Genomic DNA, 18,515 nt, shown 5'->3' with positions numbered 1-18,515 from the left:
CCCAAGAGAAAAGGTCTGCCTAGCAGTGACACAGAATTACATTTTTCTAAAAGTAATGTCAATTATTATAGGTAAGGTATTACCTGTTGCTGCCAAGACAGCTGCTTCATCTAAATGAAACTGAATTAAACTAATACGCCTCGCTTTTATTTCAAAAGTAAAAGAAAAATTATTTATTATTGTAGCTCTGTATTCCCAGATCTCTTTAAAACCACCAGTGAAAGGAAGAAAAAGAAGTTCAGGACTTCCCACCTGGCCTGCCGGGCACAATAGGAGGTGTGTTCCACCATTCCAGAACTTTACATAATTCATGAGTAGTTCACAGGGCCCTTGAATTTAGTCCTTCCAGATACCGAAGTCCTTTCCTGTATTCCATGATAAAGCTGTGTAATCAGCTATACAATAACCAGCTTCTACATTTTAACCACCTCTTTTTTTGACTGCGCTGCTTGGCATGGGGGGTCTTAGGTTCCCCGTGCGTCCTACTCAGTTGTGCATGATATGTGCGTGCACGTGTGCTCAGCCTTGTCCGTCTCCTGGTTTAGCACAGAGCCTTAACCACTGGACTGCCAGGAAGGTCCCTAATCACTTATTAATGTGAAAGTAATAGTCAAGGCTGTGGTTTTTCCAGTGGTCATGTATGGATGTGAGAGTTGGACTATAAAGAAAGCTGAGCGCTGAAGAATTGATGCTTTTCAACTGTGGTGTTGGAGAAGACTCTTGAGAGTCCCTTGGACTGCAAGGAGATCCAACCAGTCCATCCTAAAGGAGATCAGTCCTGGATGTTCATTGGAAGGACTGATGTGGAAGCTGAAACTCCAATCCTTTGGCCACCTGATGCGAAGAGCTGACTCACTGGAAAAGACCCTGATGCTAGGAAAGATTGAGGGCAGGAGAAGAAGGGGATGACAGAGGATGAGATGGTTGGATGGCATCACCGACTCACTGGACATGGGTTTGGGTAGACTCCAGGAGTTGGTGATGGACAGGGAAGCCTGGAGTGCTGTGGTTCATGGGGTCACAAAGAGTCAGACGCGACTGAGCGACTGAACTGAACTTAACCGAATATCTGTGTGTATGTGCTCAGTCGTGTTCAACTCTTTGTGGCCCCATAGACTATGTAGGCCACCAGGTTCTTCTGTCCATGGGATTCCCCAGGCAAGAACACTGGAGTATGTTGCCATTTCCTCCTCCAGGCAATCTTCCCGACCCAGGGATCCAACTGCATCTGTTGCATCTCCTGAATTGGCAGGCAGATTGTTACTAGTGCCACCTGGGACGTAATATGCAAGTATATAAATAGTCTTTATATTTTTTATAATTAGAATTTAGATCTTGATCATGAAATTATACATGTAAATAATAGTATGTTATAAAAGCAAAGAGAAATGAGAAATAGTAATTCCAAGTGTAAATTATTCTATGTCTTAATTTGGAGGGCTTTTAGAATTTTAATTTCCATCCTGTCTTCCTTACCTGCTGCCCACTCCACATGTCTGTGCTGGCTCCCTAAGGAAGGACCAGCAGAGTTCAATAAAACGGACATAAACATGCTAGGCACATGCATGTTTTCTACAGACATTCAGAGAGCCTCTGCTATTGGCCAGACACTGGACTGAAGTTAATATGATCTGTTTTGCACCTCAAGGAGGTTTATAGTCTAATGACCACCACTAAAGGAGGGCTTCACCCCAACCCAGGTTGTTGGCAACCCCAGAGGGGAGGATGTAAACTGGAGAGGGCTGCCCGCACAGACTAGAAGACAGAATGATGAAAAGGCTGGGAAGGCTAAGAGAGAAGGTAGGAATCCATCCTGAAGGGCCTGGGTTGCCCTGGAAATTTAGACTTTATCCTTAGGGCCACAGAGGAGTCTTAAGCATGGAAATGAAGTGATCAGATTAGTATATTAGAGAGATCTTTCTGAGTGGCATCATGGAGAACTGCCAGAAGGGTCAAGACTAGAGGCAAGAAGGACCACTTATGAGCTCTGCAGTCGTCTGGGATACTGAACTAAGAAGGCTGTTGGGGTGTATTCAGTAACAAGTTTTATTGAGCACCTACTATGCATCAGGAAAAGAGAACCAAACAGATCATGAACATCTGAAGTAGACAGTAGCAAAGGATATGATGTTTAAATGGCAAAGGAGGGAAAAAAGAATCCAAGAAACCCCAGGTGTTTGACAGCTGTCTGCATCCTTAAATGAAAGGGTGGAAATGGTATTGTGGGTCTCAAGGATGAGTCCAGGTACTCTGTTCTGTTTGCTAAAAGGAAAAGCTTGGGACAGGAGGAAGGGAAGGGAGAGAATCAAGACACAGAGAATATGTATTTGAGAGATGGGCCTTCAGTGAGCCCCCTCCCAATACACATCCCCTGCAGTCTTTCCTGTGAGAATGGTGAGGTTTGAGGGAAAAGCTCCTTGAAGCACCAAATTTAATCATCCCAGTCTCTTCCTCTGAAATGTTGAAGTCCTTTTTTCCCACATTTATACTTCACTTTGTGTTCTACATCCACCACTTTCATTCATCTGCCATGAGTACATACCCAAGATGATAGAAAGGTCTGACTGGTCCAGAATGAAAAGAAGCGAAGAGAAGATGGACAATACAAACTCACCTCTGTTTATGCCAAGTCAGTATTTACAAGTTTCTTGCAACCGCTGGTGAAAAATAAGTGAATTGGGATTTTGTTGTTGTTTAGTCGCCATGTCGTGTCCAGCTCTTGGCAACCCCAGGGACTGCAGCATACCAGCCTTCCCTGTCCCTTCACCATTTCCCGGAGTTTGCTCAAACTTGTGTCCATTGAATCAGTGGTGCCGTCCAACCATCTCATCCTGTCTCCCTTTTCTGCCTTCAATCTTTCCCAGCATCAGGGTGTTTCCCAATCAATCAGTTCTTCGCGTCAGGTGGCCAAAGAATTGGAGCTTCCGCATCAGTCCTTCCAAAGACTATTCAGGGTTGATTTCCTTTAGGATTGACTGGTTTGATCTCTGCTGCCCAAGGGACACTCAAGAGTCTTCTCCAGAACCACAGTTCAAAACCATCGATTGTTCAGTGCTCTGCCTTCTTTATGGTCCAGCTCTAACATCCGTACATGGCTACTGAAAAGACCATAGCCTTGACTAGACGGACCTTTGTCAGGAAAGTGATGTCTGCTTTTTAACACACTGTCTAGGTTTGTCATAGCTTTCCTGCCAAGAAGCAATTGTCTTCTAATTTTATGGCTGCAGTCACCATCTGCACTGATTTTAGAGCCCAAGGAGAGGAAATCTGTCACCGCTTCCACCTTTTCCCCCTTCTATTTGCCGTAAAGTGGTGGGACCGGATGCCATGATCTTAATTCTTTTAATGTTGAGTTTTAAGCTGGCTTTTTCACTCTCCTTCACCCTCATCAAGGGGCTCTTTAGTTCCTCTTTGCTTTCTGCCATTAGAGTGTATCATCCGCATATCTGAGATTGTTGATATTTCTCCCATCAATCTTGATTCCAGCTTGTAGCTCATCCAGCTCAGCATTTTGCATAATGTGCTCTGCGTATAGGTTAAATAAACAGGTAGGCTGACAATAAACAGCCTTATCATACTCCTTTCTCAATCCTAAACCAGTCAATTGTTCCACACAGGGATCTAACTGTTGCTTCTTGACCCGCATACAAGTTTCTCAAGAGACAGGTAAGATGATCTGGTATTCCCACCTCTTTAAGAGTTTTCCACAGTTTGTTTTGATCCACACAGTCAAAGGCTTTAGCACAGTCAATGAAACAGAAGTAGATGTTTTTATGGAATTCTCTTGCTTTCTCTATGATCCAGTGGATGTTGGCAATTTGATCTCTGGTTGCTCTGCCTTTTCTAAACCCAGCTTGAACACCTGGAAGTTCTCGATTCACATAATGCTGAAGCCTAGCTTGGAGGATTTTGAATATAACCTTACTTGAAGAGATCTCTAGTCTAACCTTGCACGGGTGTGTGTGTGCTTAGTCACTCAGTCGTGTCCGACTCTTGCGGCCCCATAGACTGTAGCCTGCCAGGCTCCATGGGATTCTCCAGGCAAGAATACTGGAGTGGGTTGCCATTTCCTTCTCCAGGGGATCTTGCCGACTCAGGAATCGAACCCAAGTCTCCTGCATTGCAGGCAGACTCTACCGACTGAACTACAAAGGAAGAGATGAGTGCAGTTGTCTGGTGTTTCAAACATTCTTTAGTACTACCCTTCCTGGGAATTGGGATGAGGACTGAGCTTTTCAATCCTGTGGCCACTGCTGGGTTTTTGATTGTTTCCAATTTTCTTGAGATCTCTCGTCTTACCCTTTCTGTTGTTTTCCTTGTTTCCTTGGAATTCTTAGTAATAAATGCTGTTTTTAAATAATAAAGCAAATCATAGACACTTTAAGCAAAGAACACAATGAGCTACATGCTGTACAGCCACAAACAGCACACAAGAGGCTGGGGAGAGCAGGGGTGAGCAGTATGTACCAGGAATGCCCCACTCTACCCAGAGGGGCAGTCACAGCACTGCTCAACTGCTTCCACACTATCCCCACCAAACACAGCTTGCATCCGAACCCCCAAGGACTAAACCCACCCAGGCCACCTCGACAGGCTAAAAAGATCTCCATTTTATTGGGCCTAAATAGATTTCCTTGCTGTTTCCAACTTTCCTTAAAACCCAGACAGAAGAAACAATTTTTCACCAATATGACAGCACATCAGATGTTTGAGGGCTTCACAGGAGTGGTAGAGAATCCACCTGCCAACCCACCATCACCTGTAGGAGATGTGGGTCTGATTCCTGGGTCAGGAAGATCCCCAGAGAAAGAAATGTCAACCCACTCCAATATCTTTGTCCTATGGACAGAGGAGCCTGATGGGCTATAGGTCATAGGTTTGCAAAGAGTCAGACATGACTGAGCGACTGAGCACACACACATATATTTGAAGGCATCTCTTATGCCCTCAAGTGTTCTCTTTCCAAAGCTTTAAATAGTGTATTTTCCAGTCTCCACACTTGAATGTGGCAAAGAGAACTGAGCACAAAACTCCATCTGTGATCTGACCAGGTCAACATGGAGGAAATTGATTCATTGTTATGCAGCCTAAAACTCAACTGGGTGGGTGGTTAGGTTTTGGTGAACTTTGTTTCATTATTGAATCATGGAGCTGAAAGTTGGCTAAAATCCTGGTTTTTGGTTTTTTGGTTTTTTTACATTTTCTGCTGCTAGTCAAGTCTTTCCTGATTTGTATGTGTATGGAATTGAGTCCGGGGAACCATGTGCAGAATCTTAATTTATCACAATACTTATCACCCCTAAACACTCTGAAAATAATAAATCCCAGAAGGAATACGTGAACTTTAGTCAAATCAATAATGAGGTTACTTTTTTGGGAGGGCAGAGTGCTGTTGGAGCACATCAGAGGTGAGCAGAAAGCAGGAACAAGCTCTGATCAAGGAGAGAGCATAGGCTCTGGAAGAACTAGTTAGCTTTCACTCAGTCATGTTTATTTTTTTTAATTTATTTATTTTTATTTAAAGGCTAATTGTTTTACAATATTGCATTTGTTTCTGCTGTTCATCAACATGAATTGATGCTGTGAAAGTGCTGCACTCAATATGTCAGCAAATTTGGAAAACTCAGCAGTGGCCACAGGACTGAAAAAGGTCAGTTTTCATTTCAATCCCAAAGAAAAGTAATGCCAAAGAATGCTCAAACTACCGCACAATTGCACTCATCTTACACGCTAGTAAAGTAATGCTCAAAATTCTCCAAGCCAGGCTTAAGCAATATGTGAACCGTGAACTTCCAGATGTTCAAGCTGGTTTTAGAAAAGGCAGAGGAACCAGAGATCAATAAAGAAGGCTGAGAGCCAAAGAACTGATGCTTTTGAAGTGTTCAGTTCAGTTCAGTCTCTCAGTCATGTCCGACTCTTTGCGACCCCATGAACCACAGCACGCTAAGCCTCCCTGTCCATCATCAACTCCCAGAGTCCACCCAAACCCATGTCCATAGAGTCGATGATGCCATCCAACCATCTCATCCTCTGTCGTCCCCTTCTTCTCCTGCCCTCAATCTTTCCCAGCATCAGGGTCTTTTCAAATGAGCCAGCTCTTCGCATCAGGTGGCCAAAGGATTGGAGTTTCAGCTTCCACATCAGTCCTTCCAATGAACACCCAGGACTGATCTCCTTTAGGATGGACTGGTTGGATCTCCTTGCAGTCCCAGGGACTCTCAAGAGTCTTCTCCAACACCACAGTTGAAAAGCATCAATTCTTCAGCGCTCAGCTTTCTTTATAGTCCAACTCTCACATCCATACATGACTACTGGAAAAACCATAGCTTTGACTAGACGGACCTTTGTTGGCAAAGTAATATCTCTGCTTTTCAATATGCTGTTCTAGGTTGGTCATAACTTTCCTTCCAAGGAGTAAGCATTTTTTAATTTCATTGCTGCAATCACCATCTGCAGTGATTTTGGAGCCCAGAAAAATAAAGTCAGCCACTGTTTCCACTGTTTGCCCATCTATCTGCCATGAAGTGATGGGACTGGATGCCATGATCTTAGTTCTCTGAATGTTGAGCTTTAAGCCAACTTTTTCACTCTCCTCTTTCACTTTCATCAAGAGGCTCTTTAGTTCTTCTTCACTTTCTGCCATAAGGGTGTTGTCATCTGCATATCTGAGGTTATTGATATTTCTCCTGGCAATCTTGATTCCATCTTGTGTTTCTTCCAGTACACAAACACTCGTGTAAACATATGGTACTTTCATTTTTTCCAGTAGGATCACCTCTCATTCCTAACGCAGCAATTCCGTCTGTGTCCCAGATACCTGGGTTATGTAACCTGAGGCTAGTCCCTGATCCACCAAGCCAAGCTCGAGGTCCATTTCCAAAGCCCAGGTGTCCTTTGCCTCAATTTCCTTTCTCTTGCCCAGAGCTACATTCCTCAACATGTCCACTCCATCTGCTACATCTGCTTACCTCCCTCTTTCTGTCTTCCATGCCCACGGCTCCCTCTTATTAAAATCTTTCTTGGGAGTTTGAGATTAGCAGATACAAATTATTACATATAGAATGGATAAACAACAAAGTCCTACTGTAGAGCACAGGGAACTATATATTCAATATCCTGGAGTAAACCATAGCAGAAAAAAATATAGAAAAAATGTATATAGCTATATAACAATCACTGTTGTACAGCAGAAATTAACATTGTAAATCCTCTATATTTCAATAAATAAAATATTTCTTCAAAATTCCATTAGGCTTAATATCCCCAAGAAAAATAGGATAAACACATTCTTGCCTAAATGGAAATTAGTTTAACTACCCTTTTTCGCAGTATAATGTCATTGAAGCAAATTCTCAAAGTTTGAATGACTCGAAGTACTTTTCAATGATCCTTTTACTTGTTTGTTCTATTTATCACAACTCAGAGAAAATGCATTCTCTACAGACTTTCCTCTACCTCTGTTGACCATTTATTGGATTTTTTAAAAAGTCTTTTTCCAAACCAGCCTTAGCACCGAGAACATGTGAAGAAAGAGTGAGGACGTTTGCCTGCGTGGAGTACGAAGGTCAAGCCGGAAGTGATTCAGTTGCCCTGGAGAGTGATTATGAATCAAAGCCTGATTTAAGGCTCTCACCTTCCCAGGGGATGCAGTGAGCTACAGCCACGCTCTCCCTGCCTGGTCGCCGGCGCCCTCTGCAGGAGTACTCTGTCTTGGCTTCATTGTAGCCAAAGCTCCCTCAAGTTAAGTTCCCGCAGTCTTTACAAAACCGGAAGCCTGATCTTGTGACACTGTTACCTGCTAATTGCCCCCCTAAATTCCCATCTGTTTAAAACTGGGGATTTGTTTCCACGCTACTAAATTTCACTAAAAAATGTCTGTCTACACAGAAACTCTGGTGAGTGGCCGACTTTCAAATCTTGTTTTCCCCTTGTTCTAGATCTTTAACCTAAGTCTATATTTCATTTGATCTTCCAGATTGAAGAGAAAGTATTTGGAGCAGGCTGAGCTGAAGAGTAGAAAGGGTTATGGTGAGAGAGAAATTAGGCTCTAAGCCTCATCTTCTGCTTATTGTGATGCCTTGAAAAGCCATCTCACTCCTGTGGGCTTTGGTGTTATTTTCTGTAAAATTAAAGGCCATACCAGCATGATTCCCTAAGATTTCTTCCAGCTCTGAGAATTAGTCACCTTATGCTTACTCCTGGGTCACCTTTCTCTGTCAATATTTATCACTTTTTAAAAAAGTCCTATAATCATTTTTATCCCCTACCTTGTGTTTTGTGCTATTTACTGGTCATATTTATGAGTCTGTTGCATTTGCTGTACTCTCTTAAACAGAGGTCAATGATCTTACATGTAAATTTCTCAAGAAAAAGCGATGACACCATAGTCATTTTGATCATGTTTTTTAAATTTTTTTAAAAAATTTTTCTTTCTTTCTCCATCCTCTTTCCAATTATGTATTACATAGATATTTCTTTACTCTGTAGATTCTTTAGTATCCAGCATCAGACTCTGAAAGGATAATAGTTAATGATCTTTTATCAACCAACAATAAAAACATTTACTGAGCACCTACTATGAGTCAGATATTCTGCCAGGTCCTGTGAATACAAAGACAGACTAACCCTGGACCCTGTAAACTAAAGCTAAGACGAAATGTTCCTGTGCTGTTTAGAAGTTAATGTGTTGCTGCCTGCTCCTCATTATTCTTGCTTTATCCCCAAACTGATTTCAAAGATATGACACTGGATCTCCAGTCCCTGATGTGGACAGATAATCTGAGGAAGAGGAATATGATCTTCATACATAAAATATGGCTTCTCTTATATATATGTGGCAAATGAAAATTCTTATATGATTGTCTCAGCTTCTTGATCTGTAAAATGTAGTTTTGTGTGTGGACTTAACGGCAGGCAGTAAGACTACACGATTCTAAGATTCATTCTAATTCTTATAGATCTGTGGTTTGGACTTATAGGTCAGTATACAGTGCTTTTAATAATTGATAAGAGACAAGACTTTACTTCTTCATAAAGTAGCATAATGCTTTATAAACTAGAAGAAATGAAGCCAAATCCATAGACTCTTTTCTTGTAGGAAAATCAAATACATATCTACAGCGGTGGACTAATTGGTCAAGATCGCAATATCAGTGGAATAAAAGCTTAATTAAAACAGAGGCACGTGCATTCAAAAACAAATCTCATATCTGGCTGATTGTGAAGATCATTATCATCTTTTTTAAAAAAGTAGAGATGAACAAAGTTGAAAGATTCCATGGCCAAAATACCTGAAGTACAAGAGATGTTCAAGGAAGTCCTTCAGGCAGAAAGAAAATGATACCAGTTGGAAGTATGGATCTACCCAAAGGAGTAAAGAGAACAAATTTCATTTGCTCATATTCCAGCCTCTACCAGATGAAAGACAGCAAATGAAGAAATGGTAGAAACAGATCAAAGGTCTGGTAAACACATAAGCTGATCATTTGCAGAAGGAACAGCTGATAACTCTACATCCAGGGAAGAAAAGAGGGGAAAAAAATTCTTGGAGGAGGAAAAGACAGAAAAGAAGAAATAATTTTAAAATCCTAATGGGCTAATGCCAGTTAGGGTTGGACATCAAGAAAAAAATCAAACCACGTTCAAGATATGGTTGAAGAGAGTGGGAAGCCAAGCTATGCCTTTAAGAGATTTTTTGTTTAAACTGAGTAAGCTAAAATTTCATTACAAGACTAGTAAAAAATTTAAAACTGGCCTTACACTGTTTCTTTATAATTTTGTGGCTGCTGTTCTGATTTCCAAACCAGATGGGTCTTGGAAGGCAGGAATTCTGCCTTCTACCTCCAGACTCCCTCACTCTCAGCACAGGCTCTAAGCCTGAGACTCACAGAACAAGTGCACTGTGATTGAATCCTTGATAAATTAATTGCACAAATTTTCAACTAAAATTTGGTCCAGATACCAGGCCTATTTAGTCACACCTTGAAAGTTTAAGCTGAAGGAACACTAGTACTAGTCTCTTCTTAAATATTATGAAGTTGAAAAATTTAACTTAAGTTTGCCTCTTGTCACATAATTATGCTGAGGAGTCAGAAAATCTTTTCTAGTTTCTTTACAGCAAATATCTTTCTAGTCTTTTAGACAGAGATTCCCCAACCTCCAGGATCTAATGCCTGATGATCTGAGGTGGAGCTGATGTAATAATGATAGAAATAAAGTGCACAATAAATGTAATGCTCTTGAATCATCCCAAAACCATCCCCCCACCCCCAATCAAGGAAAAATTGTCTTCCACGAAACCAGTCCCTGGTGCCAAAAAGGTTGTGTGTGTGTTAGTCAGTCAGTCGTGTCCAGCTGTTTGTGACCCTGTGGACTGTAATCAGCCAGGCTCCTCTGTCCATGGGATTCTCCAGGCAAGAATACTGGAGTGGGTTGCCATTTCCTTCTCCAGGGGATCTTCCTGACCCAGGTCTCCTGCATTTCAGGCAGACTCTTTACTGTCTAAAGATTGGGAACTGCTGTTTTAGAATATGCCCCATTAGATGTAGTAAACATGCCCTCACAATTCCTACAATAATGATCTTTATTCTCACCTCAAAATGATGGCGCTGAGTGAACCCCCCCTCCCCCCAGGTAGGACCCAAGCTGTCACTTCATCTGCCCCTGCCTGCAAGTAACTGTCGACTGGTGATTTTACACGAAGAAAAGTGCCTCCATATTCTCCCAAAGACCCGGAATTACACATTCCCATTCAGGACTGATGAAGTCCGAACATGCAAAACAGATTTGGGATGTACATTTGTGGAACAGATGAAACTTACACAAAGCCTTCAGTCTGTGCAGGGCCCTGAAATTGAGGGGCCCTCCCTGTGCTTGGATTAATGCTCTACTGTGACTGTCATGAAATTCATGATAATTTTATTTCTGACTTTGTGATTTGTAAGTGAAGTCAAACTGGAGAGTGGAGCAAGCCCGTGAGCAGAAGAGATATACAAGACATGCGTGTCCATCGTTCCTTGGCCCCTCATCTGCAAACGGCATTCTCCACGTCCCATGAGCACAGAAGCCCAGTGGGCCCACAGTGCCAAGGAGTTCAGCAACATGCAAGGCTAGTATGACGTAAGTGTCTACATTAATGATTGAGTCAGTGGGAGCAAGGAGAGACATTCTTTCCTTTGGAACCATAACTTGCTTTCAGTGCAAATAGAAGGCAGTGGTGTTTTAAAACACAAAATGACTAAGAAACCCTATCATATTCTTTCCCCCTCCTGTTATCTATCCAAGCATTTATGCTGTATGTTTTGACATAGAAGAAAAGGGGGAAACATTGGGCAACCCACAGTCCCTTTTCCTTTCCATCCTTACTTATTCATCAGTAAGCCAAAGGTAAAGAATGTTGGTTGAATGTGCGTGAATCAGGAAGTGAAATAAAAAAAAATAGTTGAAGTATTTTTGTTGAGCATTTCCATTGTTCTGGGAAGAATAAAATACATAAGTGCATATGAGCTACAAAATACGAATTGTGTAGTTTCAATAATTTCACAGTGTGAGCTACATTTGTGCCTAATAGAATTATATTTATTCTTATATTTGCACTTTTTTGTTCTTAAGGATTTGCACAGAGTGAAGTAGGCAAAACTTGTCCAGGGCCTGTAACATTTTAAATGTTGTCAGAGCTCATGTGGGGCACAAGATAAGGGGCATAATATATTGCACAATATAAGAATGAAAGATAAAATTCATTCAAGTAATAAAATTTTGTTTTTAATTTTTACATTATTTACATAAAATAGCAAATAAAATCACCATAACAAGTTAAGGGAAGGGTTGAAGTAGAAAAGAAAAATATTTTAATATACATTTTAGTAATTTTAATGGTACTTTTGTCCCGCTTTTTAAACAAATGATCCCACATTTTCATTTAGCGGTGGGCTTTGCACATTAGGTGCGTAGCCCTGAAACGGAAAAAGCAGAAAATGATGATGAGAACATCAAATTTGAAGCAATGACAGGAAAACATTTATACGACTTTTTCTTCAAACAATTACAAATAAGTTTTATAGCTACTCATTCTAAGAGAATGATACACTTTTAAAAGTTCTCAATTATCTGCATCACTTAAACACAGCACCTTCGTTTATTTCCCATGCATCTGGCAGTGGGCTACTGGAGATGCCTGCAGTAACAAGAAGCTCTACACTAGGGGGCAGCAGCTACCCTTCATCAACTTTCTGGGGCTCCAACTAGGCAGGATTAGGCGTCCTTGAAGAGACAGAAAGTACTCGCTACCTAAGAAGTTTGCTGTTTATTTTAATTTGCCTTGCTGTATTGTTTTTGAAAGTATATGGACCTCTTACCCCAAGGACTTAGAGTGTTTCTTTGCCAGAAAAGAAATAAATAGTAAACATATTTTATTTGTTCACACTCTGTGACTCATTTCTAAAGTGACAAAGTAATACAGTCTGAAAGATGGTTTTAAACAGTTTCTCTGTAAAACTTGGTAGCCATTGGTCATTTTTATCTCCCATGCATTTGATCAAAGAGAACAACTCATTTCACTGAGGCCACTTAGCAGCTGTCAGGTGATAATTTTGTAACTCATGAAGGGTGTGCAGATTTCAGAGATTACTGCCAAGACTGCAAGGATTAGTAACCATTGCAAAGTCCACACTCAGTCACTCAACTTGGCTTGAATTACTGAAGAATCGGAGTGTCCTAAACAGAAACAAGAATCTACAAGTCCATATTTTTAAAGGAAATAATTTATAAAAATGACTTTATTTGTCCAGTTATGGAAAGCTATCCAGTTACCGTAAAGTGGGCATAGCATTACCCTACAGATGATTTGGCTCAAACATAGCAGTATCATATTCCATTGCTCCAACAAGATTTCCCAAATAAAAATTTTGTAAAAACTAGATTGAAAGTTCAGTGAAACAATATAATAAGAAACCATTTCTGGGTATTCCAGACTCTTTGGAAAGCCTTTGTTAAAAAAAAAAAAAAAAAATCTCAGGTTATCACCAACATCCAGGGAGGTGCGTCTCAACAAAGGCAGTTCTACCTACGAGGGGCATTTGGAGATCTGCAGGGTATTCCTGGCAGCATCAGTAATTAGGGGCACTACCACCTTGGTGCACAGTGGAGAGCAGGGATGGTAAACCTCCTACAATGTCCAGGGGAACCGCAAACAATAAAACAGTATCACCGTGTGTGCCTCACAGCTTTTAACGCCCTGCCTTAAATTTACCAGGGCATCCCTGGTGGCTCAGATGGTAAAGACTCCACCTGCAAGGAGACCCAGGTTCAATCCCTGGATTGAGAAGATCCCCTAGAGAAGGACATGGCAACCCACTCCAGTACTCTTGCCTGGAGAATTCCATGGGCAGAGGAACTTGGTGGGCTATGGTCCATGGAGTCGCCAAGAGTTGGACATGACTGAAGTGACTAACACTTCAATTGACCAGTGGAAAACTTGTGAATAATCTTTTGATCCTGGAAATGAAGTCTATTTTATGTATAAGCACGAATCATTTCTAGTGTGTTTTTAATAAAATTGAGCGTTCCAAGAATATAACTACCAGGTTCATCGAGGGAAACTTGTGCTTTATTTTTTCCAAACTTTACCAGTCGTGAACTATCTCTGAAGATCATGTCACCAGCAGCATCTCCACTTATGGTACTGGGTTATCAGTAGAACACACTGGCAACAGTTTGTGTCAGTAACTTTTGATTTATGGTGATTCTGTGTGTACATTTAAATACAGTGAGTTCCCTATGTATGAACCTTCAAGTTGTAAACTTGCAAAGATGCGAACATATTATAAACCTATTACAGCACTATATAACGGATTGTGTTAGTTGAGTACCTAGGCTAAATTTGTTGGACTTATGAACAAATTGGACCTATGAATATGTTCTTGGTATGGAACCTGTCAGTATGTAGGAGACTTACTGCCTCTCGGTCTTCATTCATGATGTCAAATACAAGAGAATCAACTTGAAGATTTTCCTACATCTCTTAAATTCCACATATTATCAGTGTAAGGGGCTTCCCTGGTGGCTCAGAGGGTAAAGTGTCCGCTTGCAATGCGGGAGACCTGGGTTCAATCCCTGGGTCGGGAAGATTCCCTGGAGAAGGACATGGCAACCCACTCCAGTACTCTTGCCTGGAAAATCCCATGGACAGAGAAGCCTGGTAGGCTACAGTCCATGGGGTCACAAAGAGTCGGACACGACTGAGCAACTTCACTTTCACTTTCACTTATCAGTGTAAGCATCTGATGACATTGTGTTTTACAGCAGAGTTATATCTATGTATTTTCATATACATTAATATATTTCTTTCCAGTTATTTCTTCTTTATATTACAGGGAAAATAATATATATTTTTAGATTATGTGTATTATAGATTATATTTTCTATGGATTTTGTTTCAGGGTAGTAAGGGAAGATACCAAAATATTTGTTATACAAAGGGGGCTTTGGGTCTGATAGGTTTGAGACCCAAAGTTCTAAGGGTGTAGCTACCTCATCATCCCTCCTCCTTGCCCCACCATACTCTTGATGTTTGCACAGAAGGGAATAGTAAGTAATAAGAAATGGTTAGTAGCTAGTCCATGAACAAATTTTTCTTCTGATTAATAGTTTTTTAAACAAACAGTTATAAATTGAGCATTCTCATATGATATGGGTATAAATATAGAACTGTGAAAAGTACATATTAATTAATGTCATTCATTAAGTATTATTAAGTCCCTACTAGGTGTAAGACATTTTGCAGTTAAACAGCTAAGTATCTAAATAGCAACAAAATCATTGTTACCGTAAAGAAAATCTCATTCTGGTAAAATGAAACAAACAAAAAAAAATATGGTTTTTAATATAAGGCTATTTACTATACATGACAAAACAATTGACTGGGTGAAATTTTCATCTTGATATTTTGGAAGCATTTAATTTGTGAAAAAAGTGAAAGCATTAGTTGCTCAGTTGTGTCTGATTCTTTGTGACGCCATAGACTATAGCCCACTAGGCTCCTCTGTCCATGCAATTCTCCAGGCAAGAATACTGGACTGGTTTGCCACTCCCTTCTCCAGAGGATCTTCCCAACCCAGGGACTGAACCCAGGTCTCCTTCATTGCTGGCAGACTCTTTCCATCTGAGCCACAAGGAAGCCCTATTCACTGCATGAAATTTTCGTCTGGATATTTGGAAGCATTTAATTAGAATCCTATCCGTATTAGGCAGGTTAGGTCCCAATAAACCAAAAGCAGAGTAGATATGCAAGAATAATAAGATGAAAGTAAGATTTCACATTAGGGGGATAAAGCAATTTTTAAGAAAACAACTCAGTAATAAAATGATACATTATTTTTAACACAAATATACATTTCTTAGAGTCAGAATTACATGACTGTAAAATTAGTCTAGTTTTTGAAGTTCTTTTATATAACTATTTGGAATCAAATTCTTTACAGTAAGTTTAGTGATAGAAAGAAGTCTTCAGCAATTATTAGAGACAAATCAAACATTACTACAGAAATTTGTTTTTCTTAACTCTGACTGGTTGCTAAAATCAGGTATAGACTAGCAAAGGGCAAAACAAGCCCGGAGAGGGTGGCTGTGTGACTAGAGCAAGTTGCTTAATCTCTCAGTGCCTGGGTTTCCTTATCTGTTAGCACCTACTTCATAAATTTCATAAATTAGTGCATGCTATGTGCTTAGCACAGTACCCAGCAGTATATACAGTAAGAGGCACATAGCAAATAGCCACCATCATATCCCTTTTCCACACCAGAAATACAAAGACCGTTCATGGGAACAATCGCCTAACTCAGGAAGGGCCATCTTTTTTTTTTTTTTTTTTTAAGCATTAACTATGCTACAAGGCTACAGGGCATTACACATTCTATTTTTTTAATTTTTTAAGCTTTTTACCTTATATTGGAAAACAGCCGATTAACAACATTGTGATAGTTTCACCTGTACAGCAAAGGGATTCAACCATATGTAAACATGTATCCATTCTCCCCCAAACTCTCCTCCATCCAGACTGAGAAAAGACCATCTTGACCTGACTAGACTCACGTGACTTCCTTAGCAGTTCAGGGCTCCAGACATGAGATCTGTCTGGATGCAATTAAGGGTAGCTGACCGCCTGGGACTCCTGGGATGTTCTGACTAAGCAGATATTCAGTTTTGTGCTGGTTAGAAACATGGAAGATCTGTGTGGATTTCAGATACAGGAGTTTGTTACCCAGCAACAGACAGAACTTCTTGAAGAAATTCTGAGTTATCTCGTACCTCATTCGTGAAGCAGCTTCCTGTAGAGTGGCTATTGACTCTGACCACAGTGAATGCAAGAGCTCACGGTCCTCTGACCCAGAAAAACCCTCACGTGAGAACTGATTAGATGGTGAGACACAAAGAAAACTAGTTTTACAACCTACAGAGTGGCTGAAGGTTGGTCTCATTGTCTGGGGAGCAGGAAGAGCAGGGCCACTGCCCCTCACTGCCCCCCAAAGGGACAAGCGTGGGAATGAGCTGCAGAGCCTCAGCAGCTCTGTGGCCCCAGAAAGGGCCAACCTAGCTGGGGCATGCTGATCCCTCATCCCAAGCAGAGACCACACCTGTCTCCCTTCCTTCCACAGCATGGCCAGGGGACTCACCCAGAAAGTAATGCAAATACAGCAAGTCTAAGATGACGTCATTTAACCCTTATAGCTATTTTTAGCTCATTAAAATCATCCTTTTTACAGGCAAGGAAACATAGATTTAAAGAAGTAACACCTAAGGTTATAAAGCGGTAAGTGAGACTGAAACTAGGCTGTCTCACTTCAGAGTCCATGCTCTTGACCTCTGTGCTAGACTGCCTCCTAAGAACCAACTACAGCTAACGTTTGTTTAGCATCTGAACATTCATGAAGCTCCAAACACTCAAGGATCTTATACCATCACCGTTTCTTTACATCGGTAAGGATATGGACAGAAGGCTGTGCAAGCGATTCTCCCAAGTTTATGCAATTAGACAGTGGAGCCAGGATCTGCACCCCAGACGTTTTGAATCTCAGCAGAATTTACAATTGGAATGCTCAAATGGAACAGGGTGAGCTACGCTGAGCACCCAGCTTAAGGGGAAAGAGTGCTGAGGCCAAGACCTTCACCTATTTTTGCCTTTGCTTTGCCTGTCCAGACACCGCTTTTACACGGATAGAATTACCCGATGATAACCTGTATCCTGGTTACTGCATTTGTACAGTCTAGATATATTACAGTGACATGTAGGATTTGTGTAATCTGGAAATGTCTTGTCTATTGAAGATGAGTATTGCAGAGTACACCTTGAGATTTAAGCAATATCTTTAAAGTAATAGGTCAGGAGTATTCCACTCCACATGGAAATCCTTCCAGCTTTAGTGAGCAAGCACTGTCTGTCTACAGCAAAGCCTTTGACTGTGTGGATCACAATAAAATGTGGAAAATTCTGAAAGAGATGGGAATACCAGACCACCTGACATGCCTCTTGAGAAACCTGTATGCAGGTCAGGAAGCAACAGTTAGAAATGGACATGGAACAACAGACTGGTTCCAGATAGGAAAAGGAGTATGTCAAGGCTGTATATTGTCACCATGCTTATTTAACTTATATGCAGAGCATATCATGAGAAACGCTGGGCTGGAGGAAGCACAAGCTGGAATCAAATTGCTGGGAGAAATACCAATAACCTCATATATGCAGATGACACCACCCTTATGGCAGAAAGTGAAGAAGAACTAAAGAGCCTCTTGATGAAAGTGAGAGAGGAGAGTGAAAAAGTTGGCTTAAAGCTCAACATTCAGAAAACTAAGATCATGGCATCCAGTCCCATCACTTCATGGCAGATAGATGGGCAAACAGTGGAAACAGTGGCTGACTTTATTTTGGGGGGCTCCAAAATCACTGCAGATGGTGATTGCAGCAATGATATTAAAAGACACTTGCTCCTTGGAAGGAAGGTTATGACCAACCTAGATAGCATATTAAAAAGCAGAGACATTACGTTGCCAACAAAGATCTGTCTAGTCAAGGCTATGGTTTTTCCAGTAGTCATGTATGGATGTGAGAGTTGGACTATAAAGAAAGCTGAGCACAGAAGAATTGATGCTTTTGAACTGTGGTGTTGGAGAAGACTCTTGAGAGTCCCTTGGACTGCAAGGAGATCCAACCAGTCCATCCTAAAGAAATCAGTCCTGAATATTCATTGGAAGGACTGACGTGGAAGCTGAAACTCCAATCCTTTGGCTACCTGATGTGAAGACATGACTCATTTGAAAAGACCCTAATGCTGGGAAAGATTGAGGGCAGGAGGAGAAGGGGATGACAGAGGATGAGATGGTTGGATGGCATCACTGACTCAATGGACATGAGTTTAAGTAAACTCTGGGAGTTGGTGATGGACAGGGAGGCTTGGCGTGCTGCAGTCCATGGGGTCGCAAAGAGTTGTACAGGACTGAGCGACTGAACTGAACTGTCT

The 18,515-nt window shown here is 41.1% G+C and overlaps 1 long non-coding RNA gene across 1 annotated transcript; it reads left to right on the top strand.

The window, feature by feature from the left end:
* Window positions 1–185: 185 nt before the first annotated feature.
* LOC145503680 (uncharacterized) lies at window positions 186–9,751 on the top strand. Its single transcript, XR_014051652.1, has 5 exons — window positions 186–276; window positions 1,197–1,287; window positions 3,618–3,666; window positions 5,525–5,650; window positions 7,505–9,751. It is a non-coding gene; the product is annotated as an uncharacterized LOC145503680 (long non-coding RNA).
* Window positions 9,752–18,515: the final 8,764 nt, after the last annotated feature.

The sequence above is a fragment of the Giraffa tippelskirchi genome, chromosome 4 (assembly GCF_054371585.1).
Source record: "Giraffa tippelskirchi isolate mGirTip1 chromosome 4, T2T-mGirTip1v1.2.pri, whole genome shotgun sequence".
Classification (NCBI taxonomy): domain Eukaryota; kingdom Metazoa; phylum Chordata; class Mammalia; order Artiodactyla; family Giraffidae; genus Giraffa; species Giraffa tippelskirchi.
This window is presented reverse-complemented; position numbering and strand designations above follow the sequence as displayed.